At 40.0% G+C, this 20,070-nt stretch overlaps 2 long non-coding RNA genes across 2 annotated transcripts in view; one reads left to right on the top strand and one right to left on the bottom strand.

Annotated features, from left to right (window-relative positions):
* Positions 1-3,632, top strand: part of LOC120300031 — a 44,559-nt gene extending 40,927 nt beyond the window's left edge. Inside the window, exon 3 of the long non-coding RNA XR_005554529.1 lies at positions 3,307-3,632. This is a non-coding gene — a long non-coding RNA (uncharacterized LOC120300031). The remainder of the gene's footprint in view (positions 1-3,306) is intronic.
* A 5,515-nt stretch (positions 3,633-9,147) lies between these two features.
* LOC120300030 overlaps positions 9,148-20,070 on the bottom strand; it is a 32,102-nt gene continuing 21,179 nt past the window's right edge. The window contains exon 2 of the long non-coding RNA XR_005554528.1: positions 9,148-9,597. This is a non-coding gene — a long non-coding RNA (uncharacterized LOC120300030). The remainder of the gene's footprint in view (positions 9,598-20,070) is intronic.

The raw sequence follows: 20,070 nt of genomic DNA, 5'->3' as shown, positions 1-20,070 counted from the left end.
AAATGAAGGAATTGGTTTCCACCATTAGAGGATTGAGAGACTACTGGCTGCTCTGGTGATGCAAATGAGGATCAAGGCCCAAGAAGCAAGCAGGAGCCATCCATTTTTATGGCACCAGGATCCTGAGCTGAGTGCCTACTTCTGGAGGGTGAAGAAAAGGCCATTCTGTCACTCACTCCTTCCCAGACCGAAAATGGAGCTGGTTCAGGTTATAGGTAGTCCTCAACTTACAGCCACAGTTGAGCCCAAAATTTATATTGTTAAGTGAGAAATTTGTTAAGTCAGTTTGCCCCATTTTACGACCTTTTTTTCCACAGTTGTTAAGTGATTCACTGCAGTTGTTAAATTAGTAACATCATTGTTAAGTGAATCTGGTTTCCTCATTGACTTTGCTTGCACAAAAGGTGATCAAATGTGAAAAATGAGTCTTAAGTCACTTTTTTCAGTCCATATTTATTTATTTAGCTTCTTGTGGACTTTGTAGCAAATTTATTTATTTATTTATTCATTCATTCATTTAACATACACAATGCATCTTCCTTCTGCTACAACAGCAACCTTGTGAGGTGGGTTGGGCTAAGAGAGACAAAGAGTGGTCCAAGGTCACCCAGCTGGCTTTCATGATCAAGGTGGGACTAGAACTCACCATCTCCTGATTTCTGGCTTGCTACCTAAAATACTAGGCCAAACTCTCCCTCTCTCTCTCTCTCTCTCTCTCTCTCTCTCTCTCTCTCTCTCTCATTATTTTCTTTATGTGCTTACCGTAAATGCCGGCGTATAAGACGACTTCTGCGAGCGCTGAAATCGGCGCCAAAGACGGGGGTCGTCTTATACGCCGAGTCTTCTTATACGCCGGAAATACTGGTAGTTTCCGGCGTATAAGACGACGTTCTAGGAATGCGGCCCAGCTATAAAGACGGGGGTCGTCTTATACACCGGGTCGCCTAATACGCCGGCATATACGGTATTCTGTTGCATCCCTTTCGTGGTTTGTACAACTCAGTTGTAAAACTGTTCCAGATGTGGGCCTATGGTAAGTATAAGGTCTTATCAACCAAAGGTAAAAACTTGCCCATAATTTGGTGAAAGTTCTGTTGGCGTAGGTAAATGTTCACCTTCTTTTGCTTTCCTCATGGTCCAGATGTCTGCTTGTAAGTTTTGTTGATAAATAATTAATTAAGGCCTGACAGCTTCTTCTTCCACCCAACCAATTTCCAATAAAGACAGTAGTGCAGCAGATAATTTGAGGAAGTGGATTTAATGGCCTGATGAGTTGTCTTGGGTCAACGATATATCTTCCTTGGGAATAAGCACCCTTTCCTTGCAAAAAATGGATAATATTCTAGAAGTTGAACAGGCTGAGCCCGAGGGAGGGGTCAAACGCATCATAAGTCATGAGTCCCTGCAGACCCGCAAGAGATCTAAGTTCAGCCCACCTTAAATGCCTTCCTTATCCTTATTTCCCTTGATCGCTACTGTAGTTGGTCAGATTTTTGTAGAGAGCTTAAGCTTGCAATAAAATATTTATATTCATTTGAACTGGCTGAATCTCCTGATTTTCCTGGCACTAACAAATATATTTTAAAAACCAATATATATGAACTGAGCATCAATAACTATGTATGTGTTAACCCAGCTCTCCTTCCCCCACTCTAAAATGTTCTTAAAAGTAAAGACATGGAAATTGCTGTCACCAGCAGAGTTGCTCCTGCATATCACAGTCAGGCAGGAATCCTCATCTCCTGCAGTTGTCTGATGTTCATCTCGACCCAACACCTCAGCCCTAAGGCTCCACCATAACTACATCAGTATCTGCAATAGCTCTTCCAGTTGTCTGTCCAGAGAGGCCATTTCCAAGTATCCAGGTTACCTGAATTTAAATAATAATAATAATAATAATAATAATAATAATAATAACAATAATAATAATAATAAAGTTGGAAGGGACCTTGGAGGTCATCTAGTCCAACCCTCTGCTCAGGCAGGAAACCCTATACCATTTCGGACAAATGGCTCTCCAGTCTCTTCTTAAAAACTTCCAGTGTTGGAACATTCACTACTTCTGGAGGCAGGTTGTTCCACTGGTTAATTGTTCTAACTGTCAGGAAGTTTCTCCTTAGTTCTAGGTTGCTTCTCTCCTTGATTAGTTTCCATCCGTTGCTTATCCGCCATTCTTATTTGTATTTATTTGAATCCCGCCATTATTATTTTTACAAATATCTCAAGGTGGTGAACATATTCAACACATCTTCCTCCTATTTTTCCCACAACAACAACCCTGTGAGATAGGTTGGGCTGAGAGACGGTGATTGGCCCAAGGTCCTAACTGGCTTTTAGGGGCAAGGTGGGACTCGAACTCACGGTCTCTTGTTTTCTAGCTTGGTGGCTTAACCACTAACCAAGCTGGTTCAAATTGAATTAATAGGTGATAGGGAAGGCAGGGCATATTATGGGTCCTATGGATTAGACATCATTATCTGGTGGAATCATGAAAAAGGGCCTTCTCAGTGGTGGCTCCTTCTTTATGCAACCTAATTCCCATTCCCAAAGTACAGTTGTTCCCACCCTGCTGCTGCTTTTCTGAAAGGCTCTAAAAATGTAGCTTCATCACCAGGCCTGTGGGCTACAAATGGAGATGGAGCCAGTCAAGCGGTTGATTTGATTACAGGTAGTCCTCGACGTACAACAGTTTGTTTAGTGACCATTCAAGGTTACAACAGCACTGAAAAAAACTGACTTATGACATTTTTCACGCTTACGACCGCTGCAGCATCCCCATGGTCACATGATCAAAATTCAGATGCTTGGCAACTGACTCATATTTATGACGGTTGCAATGTCCCGGGGTCATCCGATCACCTTTTGCGACCTTCTGACAAGCAAAGTGAATGGGGGAGCCAGATTCACTTGACAACTAATTTAACAACTGCAGTGATTCACTTAACAACTTGGCAAGAAAAGTTGTAAAATGAGATAAAACTCCCTTAACAAATTTCTCACTCAGCAGCTCAATTGTGGTCGTAAGTCGAGGACTACCTGTATGTTGCTGCTGCCACGGGGGTGGTGGTTTAATGGGCTTTGTTTATAGGGTGGGGTTTTTACATTATGACCTTCGGGAATCAGCTATGTACGATTTGGGCAATTATATAAATTTGTTTAATAAATATTAATAAATAAATAGGAGGACCACTTGACAGTCTAACTCCATGAATTCTATTCTGTTCCATGTCTGTCAGGAAATCATTGCAAGTGTTATGAAACTTATACATTCTATAGATCAATTTTCCCCAACCTGCTATTTTGTAGGCTGAGGCCAACCATTGCTGTAATTTCCAAGAGAGCTGCCCTCCTACCCCAGCACATCTGGAGGGCCATTTGCTGGGGAAGGCACCTGCAGTGTCAAGCTACATAAATGTGATTTTGTAAGGTAGGCTATTTATTGTTATCATTGCAAAGGAATATGCAAATATGTATTGCGCCTAAGATTCTTTCTTTCCAGGAAATGCAAATGAATAATTAAGAAGAACTTCTGTGTTTTGTATTATATGGTTCTTCTTGGCACAGCATTAGCAAATAAATTGTGCTAAGGAGGAATGAATTTCTTTCTCTCTTAGCAAGGTATTATTTGTAGGGGAGCATGTAATTAAACATAACATCTCAATCCCTGATTTAAAGTACAAAGATAAATTTAGCTCCTTTGTTTTTCTCATATGAGCCATGTCTTGAACAATCTGGAATACTCCCTGCTTTAACAGTCAAAAGAGGGGATGTTTTTCCAAGAATGTGGCTGAGCGTTTGCTCCTCACCACAAATGGTTCGACCTGAATGTGAATTCCAGTGGTGAAGTCTCTGAAAATCCATCCATCAATCTCTTCCATTCTCCATTATTTAAAGAGAAAAAGTGCTCCCCAACCCTATGTAAATTATGAATGATGGCCACATATTAGTTTGAAAAAAAGCCTCAGGACCATATTCAAAAGGAAAATCTCCAGTTCCTCCTTTCCCCTAGGCAGGTACCATGTCAGGAATCAGAAAAAAATCTCTCTGGAAAATCTTGGGTTGGAATGTGACTGATGCACAGTAGCTATTTGGAAGGAAATAGGCTAAAATGCTTTTTATCCAGAGATTAAAAGGAACTGAATCTCCTCAAATATTCCATTGGTCAAGCTAGGGCTCTATCTATCTAAATTATCTCTTTTATTGGGACCCTTCCTTCCTTCCTTCCTTCCTTCCTTCCTTCCTTCCTTCCTTCCTTCCTTCCTTCCTTCCTTCCTTCCTTCCATCTTACCTACCTTTCTATCTATCTCTATCACCTATTTATATATGTTATAGTATCTCATGCCTTCCCAGGAATGTTCAAAGAAGTAGCTGAGTATTAGGATAAGAAATGCTTTCCCACCCCTTGTTACATATAGTCCCAAGACCATATGCAACCCAAAATTATAGGTTTAATGTGTTCCTATGATTATTTTTTTCATTGAGTATACATTATGGCCATTTTTGTATGCCTTGATTGATATAATCCTTCAATACAAGAACACATATTCTTAGGTTCCCTTCTACACTATTAAAGAGGAATTCTCAACAATCCTGAAAGACTTTTCAGGAGTTACCTAGAGGCTGCAGCAAGAAGGAGGGGGGCTGTTGCAGCTCCCTTTTAATGCTTCTTTCTTTAATATTTAGAGGCTGCTTTGGAGATTTGTGAGGTCTCAAATCTTTGGATCTAAGGCAGTGGTTCTCAACCTTTTTAATGCCGTGACCCCCCCCAACCGGTCGTAAGTCGAGGACTACTCAACCGGTCGTAAGTCGAGGACTACTCAATTGGTGCAGTATCCTTTGCAGAATGGGACTTTTGGCGGGCTCAGCAGGGCAAAGACAGCCTGGACAATTCCTATTGGCTTTTGAAAGCCAATAGAATTAGACTCTATTCAAGAGAGTCTATTCTATTGGCTTTCAAAAGCCAATAGCATAAAAGGGAGTAGCCCAGCTAAGGAAAAGGGGGAAAAAAATGACGGACTGCATTGTTTGGCGACCCCCGTGAAATGGTCGTTCGACCCCAAATGGGGTCCCAACCCACAGGTTGAGAACCACTGATCTAAGGCATGGGCCATAAAACTCTAGCATCAACATTGGAGCAGGATTTTGGATTCTTTCTCTAACAGTAAGAGGAGGTTGAGCAAGCTGTCTGCATGTGCTGACCTGGTCACTCTTTCTGTCCCTCCTATGTTTACTTTTGCTCAGCATGTAGCAAGCCAGGTTTTAGCAGATAAACGAGTTCTCTGCAGTCTGCCTAGACTGCAAGGCCATCTGTTCATCTAGGAAAAAATATATATATTGTGGAATAGTCATTGCAGTGGCTTTGTACCAAGGCTCACTGACTATAATCACATTGTGCTAAGTAGATACATAAAGCAGGACAATGTGACAGCTGCTGCCCAAGGAAGTTTGTATAATCAAAAGAAGGTAACATAAAATACATTTATTCATCAAATAAATGCCTGCCCTTAATAATAGCTTTGTTGAATATTCCAGAGAGACACAACTGTATGAGGCATTTCTCAGAATGATTTCCCATGACCTTATTTTTTTTTCAGTTTCTTGTAAACTCTTATATGGCTACTGTCCATATTTCAGGTTGAGAATATATATCATCATGGTTGAACAGGGTACGTCCACCAATTGAACTAAATCAAAATATAGTTTAATGGGATTCGGTTTGGTGTGTTTATAAACCAAGAGCTACAGTTGAGATTCTGTGTTAAAAAAAAAAAAAGCTATGATTTTATGTGTTGTATTTCTTCCACTGGAGGTGATTACCCAATAGAAATTTAATGAGATAAAATATGTGTGGGACCCATTCTACAATAATTGCGTGTACAGACATTTATCCGTGTATTTATTTATATCCCGCCTTTATTATTTGTACAAATAACTCAAGGCGGCAACCAAATCCAACACATATTGCTTCTCCTATTTTCCCCACAACAACAACCCTGTGAGGTGGAATGGGCTGAGAGAGATTGTCTGGCTCAAGGTCACCCAGCCAACTTCCATGCCTCAGGCCTCACTAGAACTCGCGGTCTCCCAGTTTCTAGCCTGTTTCCTTCATCACTAGACCAAACCGTCTCTCTAATAGAGATTCCCCCAGTGCAATACTTTTTTTTTTATTAACTATGGATTTCAGGACAGATATTTTGCACAGGTTAAGAAGGAATGGGAATGGGAAAACCCAGACAAACACCTGCTTTGAGTGGAGGGCCTTTGGAGCTCATGGACTGGATGGAGATGAGAGCTAGCGTGATAGAAAATGTGTGTATCAGAAACACCTGACCTCAGCCCTTTACAGGGAATCAGGTTACTGCAACCTATCAAGAAATGATTTTTCAGATCTACTGTATATGCCGGCGTACAAGGCGACCCGTCATATAAGACGATCCCCGTCTTTATCGCCTGGCTGCATTCCTAGAATGTCGTCTTATACGCCGGAAATACTGTATTTCCGGCATATAAGATGACTCGGCATATAAGACGACCCCCGTCTTTGGCGCCGATTTCAGCGCTCGCGGAAGTCGCCTTATACGCCGGCATTTACGGTACCTTAACATATCAAGGAAGGGCATTGGATATTCCTGGGAAGCGAGGTGTTTAAAGCTGCTCTCTTTGCTGCTGACCCTTGTTTGAGCAGCAAGCCTCACCCAAGTTCTACTATTTCTTCCCCCTTGGATGGAGTGACAATTGTAGATCAGTGTTATATGGCAACCAAACGTAGGTTAGTTCACTCTACTGTGTTCCCCGTAGCTACATATGATTGTGAAAGTTGGACCTTAAAAAAGCAAGGCAGTAAGAAAACCAACTCGTTTGACCTTTGGACAGCAAAGATGACCAACAAGCAGGTACTGGAGCACATAACGTGAGACTTATCATGACAGCAAAATCATTAAACTGTCTCACTTACTTTGGCCATATCATGGGTGAGGGGGAATTCACTGAAGAAAGCAATTATGTTTGGAAGAGATAGCGATAAAAGGTAACCAGGGCATCAAAGAACACAGTGACTGGACACTATCAAAGCTGACACCAGACAAAGCATAGGAAAACCCAAAGAAATAATGCAAGATTGGAAGATGTGGAGAAACCTGGTTCATAGAATCACCAAGAATCAGACTCGACTGAACGGATACCATCATCATCATCATTATATGGCAAAGGTTCTGTTCATGTCCTTGCAGGATAGTTGTGATCTCTCCGGCAACAAAGATATGGGTAGCTATAGTCTAAATCAGTTGCAGCTTTGGAAATATCTTCCTCTCTTGAAAGACGGGGCCATGGAAAGCACAGAGATGAAATATTTGAAAGGCTAATGTTCTATCTGTAGCGAACATTCATGCACCTCTGTACACCTGAATACTAAAAAGCCATGTGGTGGCACACAGCTGCTTCTTCATTTGTTACAGCTGCTGAAATATATTTTGGCATATATATTTTGAACTGATGACATGTTATAGGACAGCTATAATTTTACTTTTGAATATAATGTTTTGACTTTTACGGAAATGTTTTCTTGTGCGGAATACAATTCTTGTATAGAAAATGTACAGAAAACTCTAACAATGATATTATAAAAGCCCAGTCCAGCACAGTACAACTGAAAAAGAAAGATAAGAGATCCAAGAACAAACCAGCATGGTTGCATAAATAATTGTCTATTATATTAAAAGACAAAAAGGATAAGTATAAAAAATGGAAATAGGGTCTCATAATTATGGCAGAATATCAGACTAAAGCCCGAATCTGCAAAAATGAAGTTAGGAAAGCTAAGGCTCAGAATGAACTAAGACTTGCAACAAATATGAATAATAAGGATGATGATGATGATGATGATTTTTTTTCAACATGTAAAAAGAAAAAGAAAAAAATCAAGGAATGGTTCAGTCCACTAATAGGATTATTTAGTATTGAGTTGGCCTTCTTTAGGATTAATTGGCCTAAATATTCAGGAGAGAAGCCAAGACTGCAGCGTTCTGCTATGCAGGTGTGATACCAATGGGATTGGTGATTGACAGCAGCAAAGACCTCAGGCCTGTAAGATTGAATATGATGCTATGACTTGAGATTGAGATCCTAGTCCAGGCCTGAGCTTTAATACTTGGGATGTTAGCTTTATGCCTCAATAGTGCATTGGGGACACATTTTGGCGTGCCAAACAAGGTCCTGAAAAAAATGATTGAATGTCTCCCCAAGCTTTCAGGTAGACCTGGTAGAACAGGTAGAATTGGCCCATGGATCCAATAATCTGGTCCAGTGCTTCTTAAGTAACTACAGCAAATGAAAAGAGTCAGGTCTCTTTACAGACCAACATAAACCACATAATTAGAAAGAAAGAGGATCTAAGTATCCAACCTACTTGAAAAGCTTCCTCTACCGCACTTTAACAAGAAAGTAAATTATTTTGGCTCTCATTTATAGTCCTACAATGGGAATGAATCTTGCGCCCTCTGGTGAGCATGATAGGACATGCGGGTAGATTATTAAACGAAAAGGCTGGAAATTTCTTCATACTGGATTTGGCTAAAGAGCCATCCAGATAGCTGACATTTTCCCACAGCAATAAATTGGATACTATGGGATGTTCAGGCAGAAAATAAGGGCAGTAACAATCTCCCCTAATTTTCTCCAGAAATTAAAACTAGAAAAGACCACAATAGTTTAAATTCTGCTGTATAGTTTTAAAATCTAGAGTTACAAGACAGAGGCATATACAGGTCCTTGAGTTACGACCATAATGGAGCCTGCCTATTGTGGTCGTAACTCGCAGTAGTCATAAATCTGGTCACCCATGTGACCAACCCAGTTTTATGATCTTTTTTGCAGCAGTTATTAAGTGAACATCCTGGGGGGAGTCAGCCATCAGAACTTCAAATCTGGGTTGTAAGTACCCCCAAGGATGTCTTTTGTAATTTGAACAGCCACTAACCAATAGGCTGTAAGTTGAATACTACCTGTAACTCAGAATAATACCAACATAAGCACTACTAAAATCTACGGGACTAAACGGTTATGATGATTGAGTCTGGATCCAAATCAGACACTTTGTAAGGACCTACCTCAGCTAAACCACCCAAGAAAGCAGAACTCTTGAAACAGGCATTGTCTCAAAAGGAACTTTTATTAGGGGCTAGTGACAGCAGGGATTCAATGGGAAGTCTGGGGGAAAATTTGCGCAAGCAGTATATTAAAAGCAATATTATTACTCTTCCCCCCAGGGTCCCAGTGCTTGTTGGAATTCCAGCCAATCCACAGGTGGCATATTGTTTTGGTAACTGGCTCCATTGGCATGCTCTTCAAGGTCTCTCTCGATTTCATTTCCTTCTGGCTCCAAGTGCAAACCATTTCCCAGATATGGGTGATGCCTTCTTTCTCCTGGGGGAAGGACACAGTGGCAAGACAATGCAAAGCATCCCAATGTATCCCCCCTCCCAACAGAATGGCAGGTTACAAAAAATGGTTACCAAAGCAGGTAAACTATTAGAAGGGGAACAATACATTTCATTGAGGACCTGACATGCAGCCCCCCCCCTAGAAAAATGGCAGATCCACCTGCAGAACACAAAAGGAGATGGGAAGAAAACAAACAGAACAATCACATTAATAGGCTTATCAGGATACTTAGAGTGAAAACATTTAAGTAACCTAGGAGCTCTGATATGTTTTTTGTACACCCACTCATTTTGAGAGGATGGAAGATTCTTCCAAGCTACCAAATATTGAGTGGAACCATGATTACCTGAATCCAAGTTGTCTCACACTTCAAAGTGTTGTTCACCCTTGAACAATATGGGTGTAGGCACTGGAGGTACTGGTGGTTTAATCTTAGGTTTGAGCAAGCTACAGTTGAAAACAGGGTGGATTTGTTGTAGGCTCTTAGGGAAGCTAGTTTGACAGTCACTGGGTTGATGATATGTTTAATAGGAAAGGGTCCAACAAACTTAGGCCCAATATTTTAGAAGGCTGTAGAGATTGCAAGTATTTAGTAGAGAGGTAAACCTTGGCTCCAGCTTTAAAAAGTTTCTGCTCCACCCTCCTTTGATTGGCCTGAGTGTTATAGGCTTCACTGGCCTCATCTAAGGCTTTTCATACTACTGCCCAGGTAATTTGCAGCTGTCTAATCCACTCTTGTAAAGAGAGAATGTCAGGTTCCTTAGCAGGTAATTCAGGTATGGGAACGAATGTCAGACCATTTGAAACCTGGAAAGGGGTGAAACCAGTACTCGAATGCACAGCATTATTATAAGCAACCTCAACAGAAGGCAACAAATCAGTCCAATTATTTGTTGATAGTTGATAAAGCATCTAAGGTACTGTTCTAGAACTGAGTTCAATCTCTCTGTCCCCCCATTCATTTGAGGATGACAACTAGATGACAGCCCCTGACTAGAACCCAAAAGATCCAGAAAAGCTTTTCAGAACTTGGAGGTGAACTGGACCCCCCTGTCTGAGATTATGTGCAGTGGGGCTCCGTGAAAATGATAGATATGTTGCACAAAGGGATTGGGCCATTGGGATCTTCGGGCATGGGATCAAATGGGCCTGTCTAGAGAACAGATCCGTAACCATCCAAATAACTGTATTCCCAGCACTTTCAGGAAGCTCCACAATAAAATGCATAGAGATCTCTCTCCCGGGTGCTGAAGGACTCACTACCAGCTGAAGTAGCCCAGGAGTTTTTCCCTGCCACTGCTTAACCGCGGTGCATGTGGGGCAGCTAGCCACAAAGCTTTCTATGTCCTTTTTTAAAAAAGAATTGTCTTTTTAGTAGATGTAGGGTTTTTATGAACCCAAAGTGCCCAGCAATTTTCAAGGTGTGCCCAGCTTGCATCACTCTCAGAGCTGCTAGAACATATATTTTCTCTCCAACCCAAGCCAGATCATCTTTTATTATACACAAGTTCTTATGGGTCTGAAACCATTTGTCAGTTTCCTATGCTTTCTTGAATTCTTGGGCCACTGTCTTGTCTATTGGCACTGTAGCCCTGGTCTGTGCTCTGGCAGTGAAAGGCACTGCTAACTGCTTTGGGGTCAGAAATGGTTTAACTACTTCAGATTTTACATTGTTATATTGCGGCATTCTAGACAGCATCTGCCAGAAAATTCTTCCCCCCAGGGAGGTAACGGATTGTAAAGTTGAATTGGTAGAAATGCTGAGACCAACTTGCCTGCTTAGGGGACAGTTTCCTATGGGTTTTCATGGCTTTGAGATTCTTATGATCAGTCTACACTTGAAATGGTATTTTACTCCCCTCTAGGAAATGTCTCCAAGTTTGGAAAGCCCATTGCACAGCATAGGCTTCCTTCTCCCAGGCCACCCACTTCTGTTCAGTTTCAGATAACTTTTGGGAGCTGTAGGCAAACGGTTGTAACTGGATTTCCTTATTCCTTTGGAGGAGGACTGCTCCTATTGCCATCTCACTAACATCGGCCTGAATAACAAAAGAAACACTTCAATTATGAATAAACAATCAGTTCATATATTTTTAAATGTATGTAAACCTGTTGTAAACCATTTCATTTCATTTCATTTCAACAGAATAAAGAAATGGTCTATGTGTGTATATATTTCCCTAAGGCCTAAGCCTAAATGGAATTTTCCTCCAATGGGATTTTCCCATGTATTTTACCAGGAAACGTAGATAGGGAAGGTTACAAAAACCAGTTCCCTACTAACCATACCCAAGCACTCCGAATTTGTTGGCAATGTACATATTGTTCTCCGAATTTATGGTACCCTAACCCTAAGGGGAAATTTCCTCTAATGGCATTTTCCCATGTATTTTACCAGTCGGCATAAGTAGAGCAGACTAGAAAAGTCAGTACTCTCCTAATCATACCCAAGTTTGTTGTGGATGTCCATTTTTCTCTATGAGTTCATGGTGACCTAACCCTAAGTGGAATTTTCCTCCAATGGGATTTTCCCATGCAGTTTACCAAGAAACATAGATGGGTCAGTCTAAAAAAGTAATTGTTTATGCTCATCTAACACTAACCTTAAGTGGAATTTTCCTCCAATGGGATTTTCACATGTATTTTACCAGAAAATATAGATAGAGCAGCCTAGAAAAGGGAGTGCCCTCCTAACCATACCCAAACACTCAGAATTTGTTGATGATCTCCATTTTGCTCTCCGAGTTCATGGTGACCTAACCCTAACCCTATGTGGTATTTTCCTCCAAAGGGATTTTCCCATGTATTTTACCAAGAAATATAGACAGGGCAGCCTCGAAAGGTCAGGGTCCTGCTAACCATACCGAAGCACTCCGAGTTTGTTGGTTATGTCCATTTTGCTCTATGAATTCATGGTGACCTACCCCTAACCCTAAGTGGAATTTTCCTCCAATGGGATTTTTCCATCTATTTTTGCAGGAAACAGAAATATGTCAACCTAGAAAAGCCATTGCCCTCCTAACCATACCCAAGCACTCCGAGATTGTTGGCGATGTCAATTTTTTCTCTCCGGGTTCATGGTGACCTAACTCTAACCCTAAGTGGAATTTTCCTCAAATGGGATTTTCTCATGCAGTTTACCAAGAAACATAGATGGGGCAGTCTAGAAAAGTCATTGCCCTCCTAAACATATCCAAGCACTCCGAGTTTGTTGGTGATGTCCATTTTGTTCTCTGGGTTCATAGTCATCTAACCCTAACCCTAAGTGGAATTTTCCTCCAATGGGATATTCCCATGTATTTTGGCAAGAAACATACATAGGTCAACGTATAAAAGCCATTGCCCAACTAACCATAACCAAGCACTCCGAGATAGTTGGCGATATCCATTTTGCTCTCCAGGTTTATGGTAACTTAACCCTAACCCGAAGCGGAATTTTCCTCCAATGAGATTTTCTCATGTATTTTACCAGGAAACATAGATGGGGCAGTCTAGAAAAGGGAGTGCCCTTCTAACCATTCCCAAGCACTCTAAATTTATTGGCAATGTCCATTTTGCTTTTCGAGTTGACGCTGACCTAAACATAACCCTAAGTGGAAGTTTCCTGCAATGGGATTTTCCCATGTATTTTACCAGGAAATATATATAGGGCAGCCTAGAAAAGTCAGGGTCCTGCTAACCACACCCAAGAACTCCGGGTGTGTTAGTGATGTCCATTTTTCTCTATGTGTTCATGGTGACCTAGCCATAACCCTAAGTGGAATTTTCCTCCAATGGGATTTTCCTATGTATTTTAGTAGGAAACATAGATAGGTCAACCTAGAAAAGTCATTGCCCTCCTAACCAAAACCAAGCACTCCAAATTTGTTGGCGATCTCCATTTTTCTCTCCGAGTTCATGGTGGCCTAACACTAATCCTAAGTGGAATTTTCATCCATTGGGATTTTCCCATGTATTTTACCAGGAAACATAGATGGGACATTCTAGAAAAGTCATTGCCTTCCTAACGATACCCAAGAACTCCGAGTTTGTTGGCAATGTCCATTTTGCTCTCCGGGTTCATGCTGACCTAACCCTAAGTGGAATTTCCTTCCAATGGTATTTTCCCATGTATTTTTCCAGGAAACATAGATAGGGCAGGCTAGATAATTCAGTGCCCTCCTAACCATACCTGAGCACTCTGAATTTATTGGCGATGTCGATTTTGCTCTCCAGTGTGACCTAACCCTAACCCTAAGTGGAATTTTCATCCAGTGGGATTTCCCCATGTATTTTACCAAGAAACATAGATAGGGCAGCCTAGAAAAGGGAGTACCCTCCTAACCATACCGAAGCACTCCAAATTTATTGGCGATGTCCATTTTGCTCTATGAGTTTATTGTGACCTAATCCTAATACTAAGTGGAATTTTCTTCCAATGAGATTTTCTTGTATTTTACCAGGAAATATAGATCGGGCAGCCTAGAAAGGTCAGGACCCTCCTAACCATACCCAAGCACTCTGAATTTATTGGCAATGTCCATTTTGCTCTATGAGTTAATTGTGACCTAACCCTAACCGTAAATTGAATTTTCCTCTAATTGGATTTTCCCATGTATTTTATCAGGAAATAGATAGGTCAGCACAGAAAGGTCAGCACACTCCTAACCATATCCAAGCACTCAGAGTTTATTGGCGATATCTGTTTCTTTCTATGAATTCATGGTGACCTAACCCTAACCCTAAGTGGAATTTTCCCCCAATGGGATATTCCCATGTATTTTACCAGGAAACCAAGAAAGGTCAGTGCCCTCCTAACCATACCCAAGCACTCCGAATTTATTGGTGATGTCCATTTTGCTCTCCAAATTCATGGTGACCTAACTCTTACTGTAAGTGGAATTTTCGTCCAATGGGATTTTCCCATGTATTTTACCATTGATAGGACAGCCTAAAAAAGTCAGTTCCCTCCTAACCATACCCAAGCACTCCAAATTTATTGGCGATGTCCATTTTGCTCTATGAGCTCATGGTGACCTAACCCTGACCCTAAGTGGAATTTTCCTCCAATGGGATTTTACTATGTATTTTACCAAGAAAGATAGATAGGGCAGCCTAGAAAAGGGAGTGCCCTCCTAACCATTCCCAAGCACACCAAATTTATTGTCGATGTTTCATTTGTAAACTCATGGTGACCTAATCCTAACCCTGTGGGATTTTCCTCCAATGGGATTTTCCCATGTATTTTACCAAGAAACATAGATAGGGCAGTCTTGAAAAGTCAGTGCCCTTCTAATCATATCCAAGCACTCCAAATTTGTTGGCGATGTCCATTTTGCTCTCTGAGTTCTTGGTGACCTAGCCTTAACCCTGTGGAATTTTCCTCCAATGGGATTTTCCCATGTGTTTTACCAGGAAATATAGATAAGGCAGGCTAGAAAAGTCAATGCCCTCCTAACCATACCCAAGTACTCCAAATTTGCATATCAGTTTTGCTCTATGAGTTTATGCTGACCTAAACCCAACCCTAAGTGTAATGCTGGCTCAGGAATTCTGGGAGTTGAAGTCTGGGAGTTGAAGTTAAAAGAGCCAAGGTTGCCTACCCCTGCCCTATACAGATGCTCTAAAATCAAGGCATAATTAATTTTAAAATTGGTACAGAAAATCAGTGGATTTTATATTAGGTTTTTCTTGATATCTAAAGTTAAAACACCTAGCAATGATATAATAACAATTTCTGAACATTGTCTTCTGAAAGATATAGTCCTACTTAACAGTAATTAAAATGCATTTAATCTGGTATCAGAATGTATCCTTTCTTAATGAGAAAAATATTCCAATCATGGAACAAAGGATAATAGAAAAATGGTTTGTATTAACAGGAAACCAATTTCATCCCATTTTGGCATAGTATGTCACAATAACATTCGTACAGTCTTTGGGTATGTTTCTTATATAAAGAGGAGACTACTTTTAAAGTTAAATCACTATAGGAGGAAATTAATTTGTATGCATTCCGCCTAGGGCTCACTACTTTCTGCTGAAGAGGAATTCAACAAGCATTCTTTTTCTGAACTGGAATTTCAATCTCATGATGAGGTTGTAAGCTCTTGGCCTTTAGACTTAAATTATGCAATGGAATATTTTCAATTCACACTACAGTATTGTGATTTGAGATCTGTTAATTCAGTTATTCTTGAATGTTATTCCAATATCAATGGTTCCAGTTTCTCTAATGACGAGAGAGACCCTATTCTTCAGAATGCAGAGCTAAGAAATGATGTGAGTAACTTTCTCCTAGATTTGCAAAAACATTGGCAAGTTGACCGTTTATTTGCACGAATGGTCTAGAATTACTTTGCTGTTCTGGAGTAATAAAATTCTTAGTAAGTTTAATTTAATTCCATAGTTGATGTCCTTTTTTAAAAGCATTCCTATTCACACTGCTTCACGTTATTTCAAGCAAATTTATGTACTGTTTCATAGCTTTCTCGGAAGGATTGTCCTTCAAGATTTTCATTGCATAAATTTAGTGCATAATCTTTTCTAATTATACTAAATAGAAAATATTTAATTTTCTATGCATTCAGGCTTATCATTGGGTATCCACTTTGGTTTCAATCACTGTTTGGAAGAAGGAATGTCAGGATTCAGGTTCTGTTTGGATTTAACAAAAACTGATTCAGATCTTTGTATTGTTGTTTCTTTGGAATCACTTTCAATATTGGCATGAAGGCTGAAAGATTTACTTATGTATTTTGATCGATTTAAGATGACTTAATAGTAGAGCTTGATGAGGGGGATAATTACTCCACAGTTAAAGAGTCTGAGCTTATCATCTGGAAAGCAGACAGCCTGGGTTCAAGACCTAAACACCAGTGATGAGGTGAGCTCCCATTACTTGCCCTATCTTTTGCCAACCTACCAGTTTGAAAGCATGCAAATGCAAGTAGATAAATAGGCACCACTTGGTGAGAAAGTGTTGGAATATTCATGAACAAGAAGAGTCATGTGGTAACTCAGTCAGCCAATGTGAAGAAAGTGCTACTGAGTCTGTGCAAAAGGTATTGAGTTAGGAGCTGGATTTCCAGTCTCAGGTCTGTCTCTGTATCTCTGTGTAGAAGTCTTCAATTGAGCTATGTTGCTGTAAAGAAGAATATATGGTATTGTAAATATTTTGATATAAATATAAAGAAGTTATTTTGAATCAGCTAAATGCAGTCAACTGTGAGAGCTTCTGATTTATTTTTCACCAATAGAGAAATTAAAATTCTCTCACAGGTTATGGACCCAGAGCTTACTAAGGACTGCATTGTAATTTAAAGCTGGAAGAAATTGCCTGTGTTTAGAAAGTATAAGAACAAGGCAGAATTAGCAGAATGGCTGCAATGGAATTTAAGGAAAGCTCTGTGCCTCGTTTAGGCCAGAAGAATTACATTATATGGGCTGAAAAAAAGGGAATGTTTGCTGAAAGCTAAAGAGCTGTGGTATATTGTAGAAAATCCACCACAAGTATTTGCAGCTGCTGATCAGAAGAATCATGATCAAGCAATGGCTTATCTCATCTTGAATTTAGATGATGGAACAATTTCTAAATATTGCAAATTTAAAGACTGCAAAGGAGATTTGGTTGAAGTTGAGAACTGTGCACGTGAATGTTTCTACATGCAATATAGTGCAATTGTCAAGAAAACTTTACAGGGCCTGTTTGCAACCAGGTGAATCTGTGGAACAGCATTTAAATAAAATGCAAAGTTTATTTTTGGACTTAGAACAATGTGGGATTAAATTCCCTGAGTCCCAGAAGGTTTTATTGGTGTTGAACAGTTTAGATAAAACCTGGGACACAGTTTCTGCAATATTTGACTGTAAAGAAGAGCAAGACTTAAATTTTGAGGCTTTAAAGGCATGTTTGCTTAATGAAGGAAAAAAGCGCCATTTTAGAAGCAGCCAAGAGGAGGTGAAATTCCTGTGGAGGGGGTCCAGGCTGCAAGTCTCCAAAAAAGAAACATTTTGCAAGCAGAGAGCTCAGCAAGAAAAGAATTGCTACATTTGTGGAGCAAAGACACACCTGAAAAAGAACTGTTTGCAGAGGAACTGTTTGCAGGGAAGGACATTTGTGCAAGGAAAAAGAACTGATTTGCAAAAGGAACATTTTGGTGTTGCAAAAGTTTCCTGTAGTAACAACAGAGACAAGTGGCTAATAGATAGTGGGGCAAGTCAAACAATTAATGACTCTGAATTATTTTGCAGGTTTGTTCCAGTAGCACAAGAAGCTGTGGCTTTGGCAAATGGCCAGAAAGCAAAAGTCATCGGAAGAGGCGATGTAAAAATTCCATATTTGGAATCAAAGTTTACCAATGTGCTTTGTGTACCTGAGATGGAGCATAATTTATTAAGTTTGTCTAATTTAGACAAACAAGGCTTTGAGATCATTTTTGTAAATGGGAAGTGTCTCATCAAAAGGAATGGGAATATTTGTGCAGAAGGCATAAAGGAAGATGATCTATATGTATTGTAGAGACAAAAGGTTCAATGTTCCCATATATTTAAGAATGTTGCAGAGCATGATTCATCTGTTCATCTTCTACATAGAAGACTTGGCCATGCAAGCTTTAAAGTTTTGCAGCAAATGCAAAAGCTTGCAGAAGGGCTAAATTTGAAGGGATGCAAAACATATTTGGACTGTGCAGTATGCAAAGCATCGAAGTCAAAGGCATTCCCAGTTAGTAAATGTAGCACAAGACAAACAAAAAGAGTTCTAGAGCTGGTCCATGCAGATCTGGTGGGACCTATGCAAGCCAATTTGAGAGGAGCAAAATATGCACTGGTAATTGTTGATGATTATAGCAGGAATTCGTTTTGCTACTTGCTTAGAGCAAAGACAGAGGTGCTACAACAATTCAAACAGTGGGTAAGTTTTGTAGAGAGAAGGTGCAGACAACAAGTGTGTCAGTTGCAAACTGACAGAGGTACTGAATTTATGTCAACTAAATTCCAACAATGGTTGGGGCAGTTGGGGATAAGACACAGAGGTACAAATCCTTACACAGCAGCAGAGAACGGTATAGCTGAAAGAAGGAATGGTGTTTTGCAAACAATGAAAGATTCATTATTAGAGGATTCTGGTATGAGCAGATCATATTGGGGAGAAGCCATATTGACTGCCAATTATATAGTTAACAGGCTGTAGAGTTCCTCCATTAATAATACTCCATATGCCATTGTATATGGGAGAAAGCCATCACTGGCACATTTGAGAATTTTTGGAAGTACTGCATGGGTACATATTCTGAAAGCAATCGGAAGAAAGGGACAGCAAAAGGCAAGAAAGCTTAGGTTTGTGGGCTATGAGCCAGGGTCAAACAGGTATTGCTTTAGCGATGGAAGTAAAAGAATTGTAATTTCAAGATCTGCTAATTTTGCAGAACAAAATTGGGACAGAATTAATGCAAATTCTGGGTATGTCTCACTTAATGACAGTGATCTATTTAATGACAATAACATCTAATGATAAAAAATGATTATTGAAGATGTCAATGTTCAGGGAGAAGAGGCTGAACAAGACATGAAGCCAGATAGACTTGAGACACAGGAGCAGTTAATACCACGTAGGTCAGAGCGATGTAATAAAGGAATTCCTCCTGACAGGTATTCTGCCAGCAAAGTAAAGGTTTGCAATGTGTGGTATGAGCGAAGAAGTTATAAAGAAGTGTTGGCATTACCAAAAGCTGAACAAGAAAGATGGAAGGAGGCCATGGATAAAGAGATGAAATCTATAGGAGACCATGAAGTGTTTAAATCAGTGACTTTGTCACAGGGAACCAAAGCTGTGGGTTGTAAGTGGGTATATAAGAAAAAGGTATTGCCAAATAATGATGTACAGTTGTTGCAAGATTTAAATATTAATATAAAATAATCTGTAAAGGTATTTGAAGACAATGCTGCCTGTATAAAAATGGCAACTGGTGACAGGGTGAAGAACAGAAGTAAACATGTAGACATTAAGTATTGTAATGTCAGGGAAGCTGTAAAAGGAAAATTGATTAGTTTACATCATTGTTCTTCTGAGGATAATTTGGCAGACATGATGACTAAACCATTGGGTAGTGTTCACTATGGAGAATGTGTTAAAGTCAATAGGTCTGATGTCTCTTCCTGTCATGAAGGGAGGAGTGTTGGAATATTCATGAGCAGGAAGAGTCATGTGGTAACTCAGTCAGCCAATGTGAAGAAAGTGCTACTGAGTCTGTGCAAAAGGGTATTGAATTAGAAGCTGGATTTCCAGTCTCAGTTTTGTCTCTGTATCTCTCTGGAAGAAGTCTTCATTTGTGCTATGTTACTGTAAAGAAGAATGTATGGTATTGTAAATATTTTATATAAATATAAAGAAGTTATTTTGAATCAGCTAAATGCAGTCAACTGTGAGAGCTTCTGATTTATTTTTCACCAATAGAGAAATTAAAATTCTATAACAGAAAGTAACTGTGTTCAGTGCACCTTGGTGTATAGTCATGCTGGCCACATAACCATGGAAATAATATTCAGAAAACACTGGCTCCCTCGGCTAAGAAACAAGATGGGACTGGCCCCTAGAGTCTAACACGAGTAGATAGGGGAAACCTTTACTTTCTTTAATAGTAGAATTTAATA

Source organism: Crotalus tigris, unplaced genomic scaffold (genome assembly GCF_016545835.1).
Source record: "Crotalus tigris isolate CLP2741 ecotype Arizona unplaced genomic scaffold, ASM1654583v1 scf7180000024337.5909745, whole genome shotgun sequence".
In the NCBI taxonomy this organism is placed as follows: Eukaryota; Metazoa; Chordata; class Lepidosauria; order Squamata; family Viperidae; genus Crotalus; species Crotalus tigris.
The sequence above is the reverse complement of the archived record's forward strand: the minus strand, read 5'-3'. Positions and strand labels throughout refer to the sequence as shown.